This window comes from Manihot esculenta, chromosome 17 (assembly GCF_001659605.2).
Source record: "Manihot esculenta cultivar AM560-2 chromosome 17, M.esculenta_v8, whole genome shotgun sequence".
NCBI classification, from domain to species: Eukaryota; Viridiplantae; Streptophyta; class Magnoliopsida; order Malpighiales; family Euphorbiaceae; genus Manihot; species Manihot esculenta.
Genome location: NC_035177.2, coordinates 19,289,513 through 19,309,304, shown reverse-complemented (window position 1 = coordinate 19,309,304; position 19,792 = coordinate 19,289,513).

Below are 19,792 nucleotides of genomic sequence, written 5' to 3'. Positions count from 1 at the left end.
CGACCCTAACATCATCTGTTTGAGCTTCTACTTGCACCCTCGTGCCTTCACTAGCTTTGGTGTTGATTTCAGGAGGCTCTCATTCCGTTGCCTCTAGGACGTCAGTTCTCTCCAAGACGCCAACCTCTTCCAAGACTCCTGCTGCCCTTAAGATGGTCCCTAAGGATCCCATTATTGTCAGTGAATCGAAGGAAGATAGCTTAGAGGAGGGCATTAGGTCTCCAGCTCAGAGTGCCTCTCCTCCCTAGGCTTTTTGTCATGGCCCTGTAAACAACACAGGATCGACCTGGAAATTGGATATGAACTGTGCAACACTCAACCTTCCCAAGACCAAGTCAGCCTACCGTAGCTCCTAAATACATAACTACAAGGAGAGTTTACCAGCAGAAACTAAGAGTAGAGAAGAGTTAGAGTTAAACACAAATGGAAGGAAGAAAATACTTTGTATTGCTTATAAATGATTTACAAGTGTGGGAGTTCGACTAGCTCTCTCTTTCTCTAATAGTATCACTATTCGTCTGTACAAAATGATGCGGAATCCCAGCCTATTAGAGACTAAAACGACACATACCCTAGTAAAAAAAACTTAGTTCAGAAAACAATTCCTCAATTTAAAGCACCATTAGTTAACATGCAATTAAGAACACTTATAACTGATTGATTTTAAGAGCAGCAAGAATAAGAAACATACAGGTTAGTATCAAACCTTATTCGTGATGCAATGTCAAGAACCAAGATCTCTCTTAAACTCTCAAAGAAGAATCGCATAAAGCAATTGTATTGAATAATTGATAATCTGTATACCATACGGAAAAAAAATAGACGCTCCCTTAATTAACATGCAATTAAGAACACTTATAACTGATTGATTTTAAGAGCAGCAAGAATAAGAAACATACAAGTTAGTATCAAACCTTATTCGTGATGCAATATCAAGAACCAAGATCTCTCTTAAGCTCTCAAAGAAGAATCGCATAAAGCAATTGTATTGAATAATTTATAATCTATATACTATATGGAAAAAAATAGATGCTTTATATACCCTAAGGCAGCCTAGCCTAATTAAAAATAATAATAATAATAAGTAAAAAGCTAAATAAAGACCCATGATCTTTGCCATTTTTCACTACTATGCATGGACCCATGATCTATGCCACTACCCACTACTATGCATGGATCCATGATCTATGCCACTTGATGCGGAAACCCAGGACCAACTTGTGATCAAAAACCCCGTCACACAACTTGATAAAGAACAAGACAAAGATATCTTCCAGAAGGTTGCTCTACCACACCCCTAACCAACGAATGTGATTAGAAACATGGATAATCAAGCGAAGGTTGCTCTACCACACCCCTAACCAACCATGTGATTAGAAACATAGATAATCAAGCGATTCCAGCTTCGAGAACGCCACAAGAAATTCTTGATAAGTTAACTAAGCATAGAGGAAATCCATATCAGAACGCCACAAGGTTAAACCTTGATAAGTTACCAAATAATGGAGACGAACCAAATATTGTTCATAAAATCATTTTTATTCACTGCCTTTTTGTGGCTGCCACCGTAAGGGTGTTTTTATAGCCTTCAAACCCTAATTCTATTGTAGGAAGGTGTAATTACAATATAGGAAGGGTATCCAGTCAAATGGTCAAATCTGGATTACATTAAAGATCATTTTCCTAAATTATCTTGGAGAAATCTCCTTCCTAAATGGGCTGCACGAATTTGGCTTCTAATATAGGCCAAATTAATTTAAAACAAATCCCACAAAATACTAAAATACCAAAATAATAAAACTGGCCTAAATGCAATTTGGCTGTACATGCATTACGCGATCTGAAATTGTGTTGTGCGTCCACATGTGTTGAAGAGAGTCTGATTTGTTTCCTTATGCTCCCATGCTTCCCAAATATAGTTCTCATCTCGTAAGCCTTGAATTAAGCGATGGTAACTTGATTTGTCATGATTTGGAGTTTCCCTTTTTAAATCTTTGAAGCATCGTATTATTTCCTTATCCATATCACCACTATCCACTACTGGATAACTACCCACTACTGGTTAACTACCCACTACTGAATTAGTGATAGGAAATCTGTTAATGCAAATACAAAATTTGAATCGTCAATAAAGACACATTCGGCTTAATTGACTTGGAATGGTCAGATTGTTCTTCAACTTCAAAATAAACTTGCAAAGCTTCAATATATCCCTTAATGAATCCTTGAAGTGCTTCCTTCAACCTCTTGGATCTCAACCTTGTAATTGGTCCTTGAGGCAGTGCTAACTCATCATTTTTTGTGTTGTTGGTTGTGATTACATCATCCCCTCCCTCTTGAAAAGGATTCATCCTCGAATCTGTACCAAAATCAAAAGGAGACAAATCAAAAACATTAAAGGTAGCACTTACACCAAACTCACCTGGTAGATCAATTATGTATGCGTTGTCATTGATCCGTTCCAGCACTTGATATGGTCCATCCCCTCATGCATCGAGTTTTGATTTCCTTTGATTCAGAAACCTTTCCTTTCGCATATGGATCCAAACCCAATCACCTGGTCTGAATACAAGTTTCTTGCGACCCTTATTGGCATGTTTCTCATACATCCTGTTACGCTTCTCAATATGCTTACGCACTTTCATGTGTATTGATTTAACCATTTCAGTCTTCGCTTTTCCATCTAAATTAGACAACTCGTTCAAAAGTAAAGGCATTAAATCTAATACGGTTAATGGATTAAAACCATACACAATCTCAAAAGGTGAATAACTAGTAGAAGAATGGACAGGGCGATTATAAGCAAATTCAACATATGGCAAACATTCTTCCCAAAATTTTCAAGTTCCTACCCACAATAGCATGAAGCATAGTTCCTAAAGTCCTATTAATAACTTCAGTTTGCCCATCTGTTTGTGGATGACAAGTAGTAGAAAATAAAAGTTTACTACTCAATTTCCCCCACAAAACACGCCAGAAATGACTAAGGAACTTAGAATCTCTATCAGAAACAATAATCCTAGGTATACCATGCAAACGGACTACTTCCCTGAAAAACAAATCAGTTATGTTCGTTGCATCCTCAGTTTTATGACATGGAATAAAATGTGCTATCTTACTAAAGCGATCTACAACAACAAACACTGAATCTCTACCTCTTTTTATCCTAGGTAAACCTATCAGAAAATCTATAGATATATCAGTCCAAGGTTCAGTAGGTACATGCAAAGGAGTATACAACCCATGTGGCAAGGACTTAGATTTAGCCTGTTTACATGCAAAGCATTTAGCATAAATTTTCTCTACATATTTTCGCATATTAGGCCAATAAAAGTGTTCATTCAACATGTCTAAAGTCTTTTGCATACCAAAATGTCCCATTAACCCTCCTGAATGCGATTCTCTAACAAGTAACTCACGCACTGAACAATTGGGTATGCATATTTGTTTCCCCCTAAAAAAAAACCCAACATGCAAACAACACTTGTTAAACGCCCCATGTTCACATGCCTTAAATACATCAGAAAAATCAGTATCATTCTCATACATATCTTTCAAATGCTCAAACCCTAACAACTTAGAACTAAGCATGGAAGTCAATGCATAACGTCTAGGTAATGCATCAGCAACCACATTCTCTTTTCCTTGCTTGTATTTAATCACATAAAGAAAGATTTCGAGATACTCAACCCACTTACCATGCCTGATACGGATCCAATAGGGCAAATTTCTAACAATGGTGTGGAGCAAACTTATGTCATTCAAATGGATCGGAAACGAGTTCAAAATAATATTCATATGATCCATATATATTTGGGGCGTGCTTCAACTCATATGGGACAGATTTGGTGCAACACTTGCAATCATAGGCGTAGGGAGCCTAATCAAACCTATGGGCTAAAACTACACAAAGGGAAGCCTAAAGTGAAGATCAAGTAAGACTTTTGTGAAGATTCAGCTTTGTTATGATAGGCTTGCTATATTTTTATTATTTAACACTTGTTTTATTTTAGCTTTGTTTGCGCTTGTATTCTAGCCATACTTTATCTTTTAAGTTTTGTTACGGATCCAATAGGGCAAATTTCTAACAATGATGTAGAGCAAACTTATGTCATTCAAATGGATCTAAAAGGAGTTCAAAATCATAATCATATGATCCATATATATTTGGGGTGTGCTTCAACTCATATGGGACAGATTTGGTGCAACACTTGCAATCATAGGCTTAGTGATACGGATCCAATAGGGCAAACTTCTAACAATAGTGTGGAGCAAACTTATTTCATTCAAATGGATCTAAAAGGAGTTCAAAATCATATTCATATGATCCATATATATTTGGGGCATGCTTCAACTCATATGGGGCAGATTTGGTGCAACACTTGCAATCATAGGCTTAGGGAGCCTAATCAAACCTATGGGCTAAAACTACACAAAGGAAAGCCTAAAGTGAAGATCAAGAAGGGCTTTTGTGAAGATTCAGCTTTGTCATGGTGGGCTTGCTATATTGTTATTATTGAAACACTTGTTTTATTTTAGCTTTGTTTGGACTTGTATTCTGGCCATGTTTTATCTTTTAAGTTTTAGAGTGTTGGGCCATGTTTTGGGCTTATGTTTTAAAACTTATGTGTTATTTTGTGTGTGATTGGGCTTGGGCCTTATGTGTTTAAGTCAGGCTCAAGAAGAGTGTCTTAGGGTTTTATTTGTTTTTCTCCTTACTATATAAGGATAAGAAACAATTGTAAGAGGGAGCTTTTAATCAAAATTTCAGAATTCTTTTCATGCCTTTGGCGTGTATTGCTTTGAGTGAGAGTGAGGATTTGCTTTCATCAATTGCACCAAGAATCTTGGCTAACTTATCAACTATTCGTTGTGGCATTTGTCATATTCTCATCTAAATCCTTCGATCATTGGTGTTTCAGCTTCTCTAAGTTTGGGGTGCCATAGGAGGTGGGTTTATCAAATCTTTATATTCCATATCTACTTGTGCGTGTAGTTTGAGGCTTGTGCCATAGGGTTCCGCGTCAGTTGGTATCAGAGCCAAAGTGAGGTAAATTCTGATTTATCTTAGGATCTAGGGTTTTTGAGTTTTCATTTTCTTCCTTGTTGTTTTCGGTGAAAGCTTGTGTGTCCATGGCTGCACCTTCTTGATTATTAATCATCAAAAAAAAAATCGAAATAAAAAAAAAATCGCCTTTGCCTTATTTACGTTGATCTGGCCGAAATTGTGATATGCTTCATTTTTCATCTATATTGCCTTACCCATCTCAATTAATTGCAGTAATTTATGGGAATCAGTTTGAATTTTGAATTTTGAATTTTGAATTGGGCCGAATCCAGATTAGGAGATAAAAGAAATTCTGCCTATTTCCTAAAGTGCACATTTAGGGCAATTGCATCTAAATTGATTTGATGTCAAATCCTTCTTTTCACACCAGAATTTTCATCCATGTTTCTGATCTGAGTGAAATTTACATTTTTCTCTTCTGATTCTATTTGTGGGGTTTTGATACTTTCCTTTTTGGGTAGATTTAAGTAGATCCATATTTAATTTGCGTTGAAGTGAATTAAATGCAATATTTTTGTCCAGGTTCGTTTTTATTTGATTTCTAAGTTTCTTTTTTGGTTTAAGCTTGCTTTTGCTTCCTTTACATTGCTGGAGTATTGTTTGCTTGTGATAGACTCTAGGTGATATTTTTCAAGTAGCACAAAACCTAGTTCATGTGTTACTTTCCAAATTGTCAGTGTCTTCTTTCTAGTTTTTGCGCGCTTCCTTCTTTCTTTATGTTTTCTTCGTTGTTTCATTAAACGCACCTTGTGGTTGGTTGGTTGACCTTATTTTCTGAAGTGCAATTGAAGAATCAGCAAAAGAATGGTAAGAGTGCAAACACTTGAGTACTTTTTTAACACAATATTTGCTAGTTCTTTTTGTGCTTTGTTGATTTAAGGTAGGATGAGTAAAGACAAGAATGTGGTGGATCGTACTGATGGAAGTGAATCGAATATGGGTAACGATTATAAGCTCTTTAAGAAGTCAGTCAGTGGTGAGTTACAAAGGCTCAATAAGATTCTTGAGAGGTTGACTGAAACAATGGAGAGTTTGAATGTCTCACAAGCTTCCACTTCTACAAGAATATCTCAAAAAACTCCTAATTGCAATAATGACTGTAATGATTCAGATGTATTGGTTAATAATGTGTTGCTTGCTGCACATTGTGAGATGATTATTGCTAGGTGTGCTCCGAATATGCAGGTTAAGGAAGAAAGCCTAGAACAACGGGAACACAAATTTAACACTAGGTGTTTGGTTAATGGAAAAGTGTGTACTGTCATTATTGATGGAGGTAGTTGCACAAATGTGGCTAGTGTGTATATGGTGGAGAAATGGGCTTGGTTTCTATTGAACACCCTAAGCTATACAGATTGCAATGGTTGAATGATTGTGGTGAGGTTAGGGTTACACGCCAGGTGGTTATACCATTTTCTATTGGTAGGTACAAGGATGAGATATTGTGTGATGTGATACCTATGCAGGCAAGCCATATGTTGTTGGGTAGGCCGTGGCAACATGATAGAAAGGTGCAATATGATGGGTTCAATAACAAGTACTCCTTCACTCATGAAGGACAGAAGGTTATACTCGCTCCTTTATCACCTCAAGAGGTATATGTTGATCAAATAAAGATGCTGGAGAGGGAGAGGGAGGCTTCGGCCTTGGCCACAAAGGGGAGTGAGAGCTTGAATTCTGCAGAAAAGATGAGAGAAAAGAGTGAGTTTGAGGGTAAAGAGGCTGGAAAAGAATCAAGACTAGTTCAAGGAGGGAAGGTGGAGAAAGAAAAGGAGAAAGAAGAGGCTAAAGTTCGAATCTCAACTTCCATAGAGATTGAAATTGAAAAGAAAGTTGTAATGCTTGAATCTAATGTAGTTGTTGTTGAGAATTCCATCAATGAACTTATAGAAGAGGTTGTGAATGATGAAGGACATGGGGAGCACGTGATTGATGAGGTGGAGGAGGCGAATGAGACTGTTTTGGAAGTTGTAGGGGAGAATGGGTGACATCAACAGGATCTTTCTATGACTAAAATTTTTATGCCTAGTTCATTTGTTCTTGATGTGCAGGTTGTTTATGAAAACATTCATAACGAAAGTTTTATCCTATTTCCACCTATTCAAAAGGAGGTCTTTGAAGATACATGGGTTCCTAAAGCTTCTCTTTTTGACATAAATATCAGCAAGATTCGAGGACGAATCTTTTCTAAAGAAGGAGAGAATGATACGGATCCAATAGGGCAAATTTCTAACAATGATACTTGCTAACTTATGTCATTCAAATGGATCTAAAAGGAGTTCAAAATCATATTCATATGATCCATATATATTTGGGGCGTGCTTCAACTCATATGGGACAGATTTGGTGCAACACTTGCAATCATAGGCTTAGGGAGCCTAATCAAACCTATAGGCTAAAACTACACAAAGGGAAGCCTAAAGTGAAGATCAAGTAAGACATTTGTGAATGTTCAGCATTGATATGATGGGCTTGCTATATTTTTATGATTTAACACTTGTTTTATTTTAGTTTTGTTTGGGCTTGTATTCTGGCCATATTTTATCTTTTAAGTTTTAGAGTGTTGCGCCATGTTTTGGGCTTATGTTTTAATACTTATGCGTTATTTTAGTGTGTGATTGGGCTTGGGCCTTAGGTGTTTAAGTCAGACCCAAGAAGAGTGTCTTAGGGTTTTATTTGTTTTTCTCCTTACTATATAAGGATAAGAAACAATTGTAAGAGGCAGCTTTTAATCAAACTTTTCAAAATTTCTTTCATGCCTTTGGCGTATATTGCTTTGAGTGAGAGTGAGGATTTGCTTTCATCAATTGCACCAGGAATCTTGGCTTACTTATCAACTATTCGTTGTGGCGTTTGTCAGATTCTCATCTAAGTCCTTCGATTATTGGTGTTTCAGCTTCTCTAAGTGTGGGGTGCCATGGGAGGTGGGTTTATCAAATCTTTGGATTCCATATCTACTTGTGCGTGTGGGTTTGAGGCTTGTGCCATAGGGTTCCGCGTCAGTTGGTATCAGAGCCAAAGTGAGGTAAATTCTTATTTATCTCAGGATCTAGAGTTTTTTTTCTGAGTTTTCGTTCTCTTCGTTATTGATTTCTGTGAAAGCTTTTGTGTCCATAGCTACACCTTCTTGATCATTAATCATCAAAAAAAAAAAGAAAAATTTGAAATCCAAAAAAAAAAAAAGAAACGAAGAAAAAAAATCGCCATTGCCATATTTATCTTGATCTGGCCGAAATTGTGATATGCTTCCTTTTTCATCCATATTTCCTTACCTATCTCAATTGATTGCTGTAGTTTATGGAAATCAATTTTGAATTTTGAATTGGGTTGAATGCAGATTAGGAGACAAAAGAAATCTGCCTATTTCTTAAGGTGCACATTTAAGGCAACTGCATCTAAATCGATTTGGTGTCAAATCCATCTTTTAATGCCCATTTTCGTCCATGATGCTGCACTGAGTGAGATTTTTTTTTTAGTCTATTTGTAGGGTTTTGATACTTGCCTTTTTGGGTAGATTTAAATAGATCCGTATTTAATTTGCGTTGAAGCGAATTACATTCAAACTTTTGTCCAGATTCGTTTTTATTTGAATTCAAAGTTTCGTTTTTGGTTTAAGCTTGCTTTACTTCCTTGACATTGCTGGAGTATTGTTTACTTGTGTCTATACTCTAGGTGATATTTTTCAAGTAGCACAAAACCTAGTTTGTGTGTTACTTTCCAAATTGTCAGTGTCTTCTTTCTAGTTTTTGCGCGCTTCCTTCTTTCTTTAGGTTTCTTCTTTGTTTCATTAAACGCACCTTGTGGTTGGTTGGTTGACCTTAGTTTCTGAAGTGAAATTGAAGAATCAGCAAAAGAGTGGTAAGTGTGCAGACACTTGAGTGCTTTCCTTTCTAACACAATATTTGCTAGTTCTCTTTGTTCTTTGTTGATTTAAGGTAGGATGAGTAAAGACAAGAATGTGGTGGATAGTACTGGTGAAAGTGAATCGGACATGGGTAACGATTATAAGATCTTTAAGAAATCAGTCAGTGGTGAATTACAAAGGCTCAGTAGGGCTCTTGAGAGGATGACCGTAAGTATGGAGAGTTTGAAAGTCTCACAGGCTTCCACTTCTACAAGAATGACCCATCGAATTTTTAACCCCGATAGACCACAAGTCCGAGAACCTCAAGTTCGAGGTGAAGTTGATGATAGAGAAGATATTGTTGGACAAGGAAGGGGGAGAGGAGAAGTTGATGGAGGTAATAGAACTGGCGTAGGGTGGAATAGAGGTGGAGATGCTAGACTTGGCAGAAATGATGATGACACCGAGACATACCAAACCAACACAATTGATGGTGACTTGAGCTCCATAAAGATGAAAGTTCCTGAATTTAAAGGGAATAACAATGCTGAAGAATACATTGAATGGGAGAGAAAAACTGAGCAAATATTTGAGTGTCATAACTGTACTGAGGAGAAGAAGTCTCATATCGCTGCCGTTGAGTTCACGGGTTATGCCTCTTTCTGGTGGGATGAATTGAAATCCACTAGGAGGAATAAGGGCTTAAGGGCAGTTCCACCATGGGACTACTTGAAAGAGTTGATGCGCTAAGGATTTATTCCTTCGCACTATTATAGGGATTTGAACAACAGGTTGGCAAGACTGGTGCAAGGAGGAAAGAGTGTGGAAGAATACCACAAGGAGATGGAGATGATGATGGCTAGGGCTCATATTGAGGAGGATGAGCAAATGTTGATGTCCATGGGGGCAAAGATTCAGCTCCCACTAACAAAGGACCTTCTCAAGGGAATAACAAGGAACAGTCCGGTACTTCCAACTCTTCTAATCCTAATAGAGAGATAAAATGTTTTAAATGTTTGGGCTTATGTTTTAATACTTATGCGTTATTTTAGTGTGTGATTGGGCTTGGGCCTTAGGTGTTTAAGTCAGACCCAAGAAAAGTATCTTAGGATTTTATTTGTTTTTCTCCTTACTATATAAGGATAAGAAACAATTGTAAGAGGCAGCTTTTAATTAAACTTTTCAGAATTTCTTTCATGCCTTTGGCGTGTATTGCTTTGAGTGAGAGTGAGGATTTGCTTTTGTAATACCCGGCTAAAATCCGGCACCGGAATTCCTATTGTCTGGTGGAATCCGGGGTGCTGGGATTCGAGAAAAGGGTAGAAGATATACCATGAGACTTCATCCTAGGTATTCTTCTTTGATCCTTCCAGCTGAGAAGGAGAGTTTTCACTCGATAGTGGACGCAGCCAGGAAAATGGAAGCTAGTGCCAATATGCAGAAACAGGCAAAGGCACAGGCTTCGGGTTCGAAAGCCCCCACTCCAAGTAGTAAAAGATGGGATAGAGCAAAAGGAAATAAACACAATGACAAAGTGATCCAGAAACTCACTGAATACCCTGTTCATGAGATCCATAAATGCTGCAGGGGCGTTAGTCAACCCGAACGGCATCACTAAGAACTCATAATGTCCATATCTGGTCCGGAAAGCTGTCTTAGGCACATCTGCCTCTCTGACTCTCAACTGATGATACCCAGATCTCAGATCTATTTTCGAGAAACAACCTGCTCCAACTAGCTGGTCAAATAGATCATCAATCCTAGGTAAAGGATACCTATTCTTGATAGTGACCTTGTTCAACTGTCTGTAGTCGATACAAAGTCTGAGGGATCCATCCTTCTTTCTGACAAAGAGCACTGGAGCACCCCAAGGTGAGGTACTAGGGCGGATGAAACCCTTATCTACCAAGCTCTGCCTGTCAGTAATGAGGATTTCACAGTGTTCTGTGATGCATCTCGAGTGGGATTGGGTTGTGTATTGATGCAGAGTGAGAGAGTAATAGCTTATGCTTCTAGACAGTTGAAGAAGCACGAGTTGAATTACCCTACCCATGACCTCGAGATGGCATCAGTTATCTTTGCACTTAAGATGTGGCGGCATTACCTCTACGGGGTTAAATGCGAGATCTTCACTGATCACAAGAGTTTACAGTACATCTTAAGTCAGAGAGAGCTGAATTTGAGGCAGAGAAGGTGGGTCGAATTGCTCAGTGATTATGATTGTAAGATCCAGTATCATCCGGGTAAGGCGAATGTTGTCGCAGACGCCCTAAGCCGGAAGTCACTAGGCAGTTTATCCCATATAGCAGCAGAGCGGAGACCAGTTGTGTTTTAAGGTTGATAAGTTATATAGTTTTGAGTTTTGAAGAAAAAATAGTTCATGGAGACTTCAGCCAAGTTCGGCCGCCGAAGGTAAGTTCGGCCGCCGAAAGTGCCCAATGTTCGGCTTCTGAAATTCAAGTTCGGCCCCCGAATGTTGCATGGTTTCGCATGCGATTGGGGCAGCCGAAGCCTTTGACTACGCCCTGGCAATGGTAAGTACAGAGGTGTTATATACACATATACATATATGACAGGAAGACCAGGTGCTCGATTCTACGCCCTGGCACAGAGTTACTGGGACTATGTGGTGACAGGTTTACTCTTGATGTGGCTTGTTTGTGATATGGTGCATTCCATGAGATCATATTTTACTGAGATGTTTTACTGTTCTACTCACTGGGCTATAGAGCTCATCCCACTCCCTTAACCCCAGTTTTGCAGGTTCAGTGTACAGTGTACAGGGACAGTCCAGCAGAGTACAGGAAAAGTAAAGAGATCTGTAATAGCTTAGAGTGGACATGTAATATTAAAGAGATGTAATAGTTGTTGCTTGACCTAGTGATGTATGTTTTGTACATGATCTGTATATATATATATGTTTTCCTGTATGTGAAAACCAGGCTTAACAGGTATGAGTAAACCCATCTAGAGCAAGCTCTAGTCAGGGATACAGAGTACAGAGTACATGAGTACAGAGTACAGAGATAGTGCATGCACAGGTTAAGCCTTGGTTCAGAAAAGAGTTTTATTTTCACAGAAAATGTATGATCATGTATGAGGTTTACAGGTACACAGAGAGTATAGCAGGCTTGCTACGGGTTCTGGCGGCCTTAAGCCGACCTGAATCCTAGCGCCGGTGACGGTCCATTTTGGGGTCGTTACAGCTTTCATCAATTGCACCAGGAATCTTGGCTTACTTATCAACTATTCGTTGTGGCGTTTGTCAGATTCTCATCTAAATACTTCGATTATTGGTGTTTCAGCTTCTCTAAGTGTGGGGTGCCATAGGAGGTGGGTTTATCAAATCTTTGGATTCCATATCTACTTGTGCGTGTGGGTTTGAGGCTTGTGCCATACGATTCTGCGTCAGTTGGTATCAGAGCCAAAGTGAGGTAAATTCTTATTTATCTCAGGATCTAGAGTTTTTATTTTTTCTGAGTTTTCCTTCTCTTCGTTATTGATTTCTGTGAAAGCTTTTGTGTCCATGGCTGCACCTTCTTGATCATTAATCATCAAAAAAAAAAAAAAGAAAAATTTGAAATCCAAAAAAAAAAAAAACAAAGAAACGAAGAAAAAAAAAATCGCCTTTGCCATATTTATCTTGATCTGGCCGAAATTGTGATATGCTTCCTTTTTCATCCATATTTCCTTACCTATCTCAATTGATTGCTGTAGTTTATGGAAATCAATTTTGAATTTTGAATTTGGTTGAATCCAGATTATGAGATAAAAGAAATCTGCCTATTTCTTAAGGTGCACATTTAAGGCAACTGCATCTAAATCGATTTGGTGTCAAATCCATCTTTTAATGCCCATTTTCGTCCATGATGCTGCACTGAGTGAGATTTTTTTTTAGTCTATTTGTGGGGTTTTGATACTTGCCTTTTTGGGTAGATTTAAATAGATCCGTATTTAATTTGCGCCACCTAGCTTCTCACTGAAATATGCTATGGGTCGGTCTTCCTACATAAGAACAGCACCAATACCAATCCCAGAAGCATCACATTCGATTCCAAAGGTTTTTGAAAAATCAGATAACCTTAAAACAGAAGCAGTAGTAAGTTTTTCTTTTAATGTGTTAAATGCAAGTTCCTGTTTTTTACCCCATTTAAACCCAATAGCCTTTTTAATGATCTCATTTAGAGGTGCAGCAATAGTGCTGAAATCTCTAACAAACCTCCTATAGAAGCTTGCTAATCCATGAAAAGATCTCACCTCATAAGCATTCTTAGGTGTAGGCCATTCTTGGATAGCCTTAACCTTTTCAGTATCTACCTCAACTCCACGTGAACTAACAACAAATCCTAGGAATATGATACTATTAGTGCAAAATGTGCATTTCTTAAGATTAGCATACAATTCATGTTCACGCAACTTCTGTAGAACAAGTTCAACATGCCTAATATGATCATCCAAGTTTCGGCTATAAATTAATATATCATCAAAATACACCACCACAAACTTACCTCGGTAATCACGCAAAACATGGTTCATTAATCTCATAAATGTGCTAGGTGCATTAGTTAAGCCAAAAAAACATTACTAACCATTCATATAAACCATATTTAGTCTTAAAGGCAGTTTTCCACTCATCACCTAGCTTCATCCTAATTTGATGATAACCGCTTTTCAAATCAATTTTGGTAAAGAAAACAGCACCACATAATTCTTCAAGCATATCATCTAATCTAGGAATAGGATGGCGATACTTTACAGTGATTTTGTTGATCGCCCGACAATCAACACACATGCGCATTGTTCCATCTTTCTTTGGAACCAATAAAACTGGTACTGTGCATGGACTGAGGCTCTCCCTGATATGTCCCTTAGCTAGCAACTCATCAACTTCCTTTTGCAATTCCTTCGTCTCCTCAGGATTACTCCGGTAAGCTGGATGGTTTGGAATCTGAGCTCCAGGGTCAAAATCGATTTGTTGTTCTATTCCCCTAATGGGCGGCAACCCACATGGCACCTCCTCAGGAAATACATCTGCAAAATCCTGCTACAACTTAGAAAAAGAACTAGGCAATTCATCAGTAGGGTTAGTCTCAATCATAAAATTGGAACTAAAACGCAACATAATCAAAGCTCTCTTCCTAAGTATGCTTTCTTCAACTCTCTCTCTTTACAATAAAAGGAAGACTTGCTGAATTCTTCACTCTTCTCACTCAGCTCTCCTTTTACCTCCACACTCACTAACGCTTTCTCTCTCGTATGTCTCCCATTTTTATCCTTTCCTGTGCAGTCACTCTCCTTTGGGCCATTCGAAACCTTCTTTTTACTACTGGCCTCTTTTCCCTCATGCTTTTTACTTGTCTCACCTCCCTTACCCAATTTAGCAGATTGTTGTAATTTCACTTGATCTGCATATACATCTTTAGGAGATAATGGTACAAGTATATGTTTCACACCAAGGAATGTAAAAGAAAACCTATTACTATACCCATCATGCATGACAAGCCTATCAAATTGCCATGGTCTACCTAGCAAAATATGTCCAGCCTGCATGGGTACAATATCACAAGTAACCTCATCTACATACTTGCCAATAGAAAATGACACTTTACATTGCTTGGTTACCTTTGCCTCGCCACTATCATTCAACCACTGAAGTCTGTAAGGATTAGGGTGTTTAATAGTTTCTAGTCCTAATTTATCAAATAAAATAGTACTTGTAACGACCCGGAAATCGGACCGCTACCGGCTAGGATTCAGATCGAATTAAGGTCGCCGGAACCCGTAGCAAGCCTACTATGCATCCTGTATACCTGATAAAACCCCATACATGATCATACTTTTTCATAAAAACTTTAAACTTTTCATACACCAAGCTCGACCTGTGCATTCATCATGAATTGTAAACCTAGAACCCACACTAGAGCCCTCATCAAATGCCCTAGTGTGGTCAACATCACATATATCAAGCTTGGTTCACATAACTCATCATTTAACTTTTACATAATAATCATGTTCAAAGGGATTTTACAAAAACATAAACTAGGGCAAAGCACAAATCTATCGATTACATATTACATGTCCACTACCATCTATTACATAACTATACCATCAACCTTGGTGTCTTCCCCGCTCTATCTTGATCTTGCAAACCTGGGGGTTAGGGGAAAGGGGTAAGCTACAAGAGCCTAGTGAGCAGAACATAAAAATAGTTTAATAAACATAAGCTCTCATGAAACACATCACAACACAAATAATACACATCAAGGATGGACTTGTCACCAGTAACCCTCTACATATCCAATGTGCCCGGCCCTCGACGGAGCTCCTCAGGTCTTTCGCTTAAACATAACATAACATATCCAACTGTGCCAGGGGCGTAGAATGAGCCTCGACCTGGACTTTCTCTTACATCGTGCCAGGGGCATAGAATGGGCCTCGACCTGGACTTCTGTATCATTTCATATCATATCATATCGAGGGCTAGTGGGTTATCCAATATCCATCCACACCAACAATAAAAAATTTTTACAATTAAAAAAAATATATATTTATAATTAATTGTAAATTCCGATCACTATAATTTAATAGTTGACACTTTTGCAAGCATTATTTTAGTCACTTTTCTTCAAAGTAATAAGCTTGATGCTGAATTTATTTGAACCTAATAATTTTCACAATTCAAATATATTATTATTATTATTTACATATATAAAGAATAAAAAATATTAGGCATAATAAAAGTAATTGATATATATATATATATATATATATATATATATATATATATATATATATAATACTTACAAAATAGTTGTTCTACAATGTTTATTCAAAAACAAAGTATTTTTCGATCAATATAATTAGCCCAATACAAAATTACAAAATACTAATCCCGTATAATTAGCATCATACAAAATCACAAAATGCTAATCCATATATAAAGTGTAATACCCGGCTAGACTCCGGTATCGGAATCCCTACCGTCCGGTGGGACCTCGGATGTCGGAAACCTCTAGAAGGGTAAAACTATGATTTTATGAAATGTTTTCATGTATTTCATGTTTTTAAGTAAGAAATTTAAATGAGTTTTTACATGAAAAGTCTTTGGAGGGAAACCCAGGTTCGGCCGCCGAAAGTCAAGTTCGGCCGCCGAACATGCATGCGTTTTGGAGGCACGTTAGGCCCCCGAAAGCATGAGTGAGGGAAGTCCAGGTTCGGCCGCCGAAAGTCAAGTTCGGCCGCCGAACCTTGCATGCATGCGGAGGCACTTTCGGCCCCCGAACGTGGCCTGGCCAGCCACTATAAAAGGGACCCTTAGCCGAAATGGGCGAGGTTTTCTCCCATTTTCGGCCACAGCAAGCTTCCGACCTTCCCTTAGCAAATCTTGAGTTCTTCCTCCAAATCTCTTCCATTTTTCTTGAGTTTTAAACTCACCTTGCAAGTTTTGAACATTTAAACCAAGTTTTGGAGCTTTGGAAACTCAGGAGCTCATTTTCGTGGATCTCCAAGTTTGGGTCGTCTCCCTCTCGATCTTCAAGAGGTAAGAGCCGATCTTAAGCTCCTTATGTGTTTTAACTAAGTTTTATGCAAGATCCATGGGTAGAAATGCATGTTAGGGTATATGTTGAGTTTATGGGTTTTGATGCTTTGATGAACAATGTAGCTTGTTTATGTGTTGTTGGAAGTGTTGTAGATAGGGTATTTGATAGTTTGAGACCCCTAGGTGTGATGTATGTGAAGTATGCATGTTGTAGATCAAGTTTATGCATGATTTATGGTTTTGGGAGGCAGGAGGTTCATTTGAACCAAGTTTCTGCCCGTTTGGCAGAAACCAGGTTTGGCAGCCGAAGGAAGTTTCGGCCGCCGAACTCCTCTTGTGGAGGCAGCATTCGGCTGCCGAAGGTGCCCACGAAAAGAGACTTTCGTCTCTGTCTGGCACTTTCGGCCGCCGAAGGTGCCGCCGAACCTACCTGACTTTCGTCTCTGGAGGGACTTTCGACCGCCGAACCTGCCGCCGAAAGTGCCCTGTTCAGCCATTTCTTGCATGTTTTCATGTGATGTTTTCAGGATGTTTTAGGCGGACTCGAGGAACCGAGACCCCCAGCAGTGAGCCAGCTGCTTCAGAGTCTCTTCAGAGCTAGCCAGAGGTGAGTGGAATAAACTTTAAGTTTAAAGCAAATTAATGAAATATTTTAGCATGATTCACGCATCATGAATGCCATGAGATATATTAGGTTGTTTGCATTAGAATTCACGAATATGTTGCATTGCATACTTTGTTGTTGATGTGGATGAATGTTGAATGATCCATTAGCCCTTGTATGTCATGATAGCCTATGTGAGTCCAGGTGTGCCTGCTACGGCTCTACGCCCCTGGCACTATGACAGATTATGGAAGTCCGGGTGTGCCTGCTACGGCTCTACGCCCCCGGCATGTTTAAGTAAGAAAGATAGGGGCTAAATGGTGACAAGTTCATCCTTGTTGTGAAATGTTTGTGTTATGGCGCATACATGAAAGCATGATTTAAATTGACGTTTTATTATTCTGCTCACTGGGCTCTAGTAGCTCACCCCACTCCCTTTATCCCCAGAGTTGCAGGTACAGGATAGATCGGGAAGTCGGCTAGAGTGAAGTTAAGTCATGTATGTTGTAATAGATAGTAGTGGACATGAATATGATGTAATGAGTAATTATGACCATGTAATGTAATGTATGATTTAATGATGTATTGAGGATTATAGTAGTGCCTGACCTAGAGGTGTGTGAATCCCCATTATGTACAGAGTGTTTAATGAGTAATGATGTTAATGACCATGATTATCCAAGCTGATATGTATGATGATGATACCCCATTGGAGCATTTGATGAGGACTCCAGTGTGGGGTTTATGTATGATTTTGTGCATGCACAGGTTTTGCTTGGATCAGAGAAAAGAAAAATTTTTACAGATCATGTATATGTTGTTATGTATGGGATTCCACAGGTTTACAGGAAGTATGTTGGCTTGCTACGGGTCCCGGCGGCCTTAAGCCGATCTGGATCCTAGCGCCGGTAACGGGTCGGATTTCCGGGTCGTTACAGAGTGGTATCAGAGCCCTAGGTTCATATGGTCGGACCTAGAGTGTCGGGCTCATAGATGTTCTAGAAGGTCAAGCACACTAGGAAAATCATGTCCACTAGGATAGGATGTAGAGTCCTGTCTATATGATGATATGATATGCCATGATGATATGCATGTGCATAAATGCTATGATGTGATGCTATGTATGTGATGAGGGTTCATGTGTTTCCACATGAACCATATGATGCTAATGATTGCTTATGCTACGTGTTGTTTTTCAGAAGATAGAATGAGAGAAACTCGTCGATCTGCACGATTGACTGGAGTGCCACCTCAGGACGAGGGCGCTGATGCCCGTCCTTCAGCTTTGCCTAGGGCAATGTCCAGTAGGTCCAACAGAGACAGAGTAGCTAGAGACCCTAGAAGGTCTTTGGATCTGGGTAGAAGCAGATCAGTAAGGGGAACAGTGCAGGGAGGAATGTCTGAGGATATGGAAGTAGATCAGAGGAGGGATGGCAGTCTCGGTGTGAGCATGCCGGAAGAGGGCATGGGAGAATCAGAAGGAGGCACTCAGGCCTTGAGTTATGTCCAGCCACATCACTACCCACCCTATTCACACCATCCTGGGTATTCGATGGGAGGTACATCGGATTACCCCAGTTTTAGCCCTCATCCTCCACATATGCCATACCCACCTTACTACCCACCATACTCTCAGTACCCCACGTACCCACCTCCACCTCCCTATACCAGTACAGCAAACCCTACCCCAGGGGATGTTGCACCTCCACCACCACCAGTACCTACTGTCCCGGAAACACAAGTACCCAAACCTACCTCATCTGGAGGGAGCAAGGTCAAGATGACCGATTACATGAAGTTGGGTGCTCCTCAGTACAGAGCAGGTGATGACCCATTTGAGTATCTGAACAGGGTCAAGACTATTACAGATGAGATAGGGGCTGATGACAGTAGAGCCATTCAGATGGCTGGGTTCACACTGGAGTGCAAGAAGGCACGAGATTGGTTTAAGAACTATGTGAACCCGAGAGCGGACAGTATGTCCTGGGAGGAGTTCGCAAATGAGTTTGCAGGATGGGCTTTCCCTGAGAGCTCTAGAGAGCAGAAGATAATAGACTTCGAACAATTGAGGCAGACTGAACAGATGAGTGTGGAGGAGTACACAGACAGGTTCCTGGAGTTGTTGCCATATGCTGGGCAGAATTTGGACACAGATCAAAAGAAGTCAAGTAGATATATTATGAGGCTACACTCCAGGTATTCCTCTTTGATACAATCAGCAGAGAGGGAGAGTTTCCATGCCATAGTGGATATGGCTAGGAGAATGGAGGCTTGTGCCATCGTTGAGGGGAAGGTAAAACAGTCAGTGGCACAGTATTCTGGTTCCAGGACCCCAGGTGGGGAAAGGTTAGACTCTTCTTCTCTGAGTGCAGCAGTTGCAGGCAGTAAGAAGTGGGACAGAGGCCACAGAAAATCTAAGAAGAATAAGTTCTGGAACAAGATCAAGTCAGGACTGGGTTTAGGCAGTGGCTCAAGCTCTGGCGCAGAGGTTACAGCATGTATGAGATGTGGGAGACCACACAAGGGAGTATGTCTGGCAGGGACAAACACATGTTTCAGATGCGGACAGGTGGGTCATTTGGCTCGAGATTGTCCTAGAGCAGCCTTTGCCGCACCGTCTCAGCAGACAGCCTCCGGCAGTGTGGTGCAGCCAGTAGCTCCAGCCGCAACACAGGCCAGTGGCAGAGGCAGAGGGAGAGGGTCAGCCTCTTCATCAGCAGGATGCAGAGGTGAAGG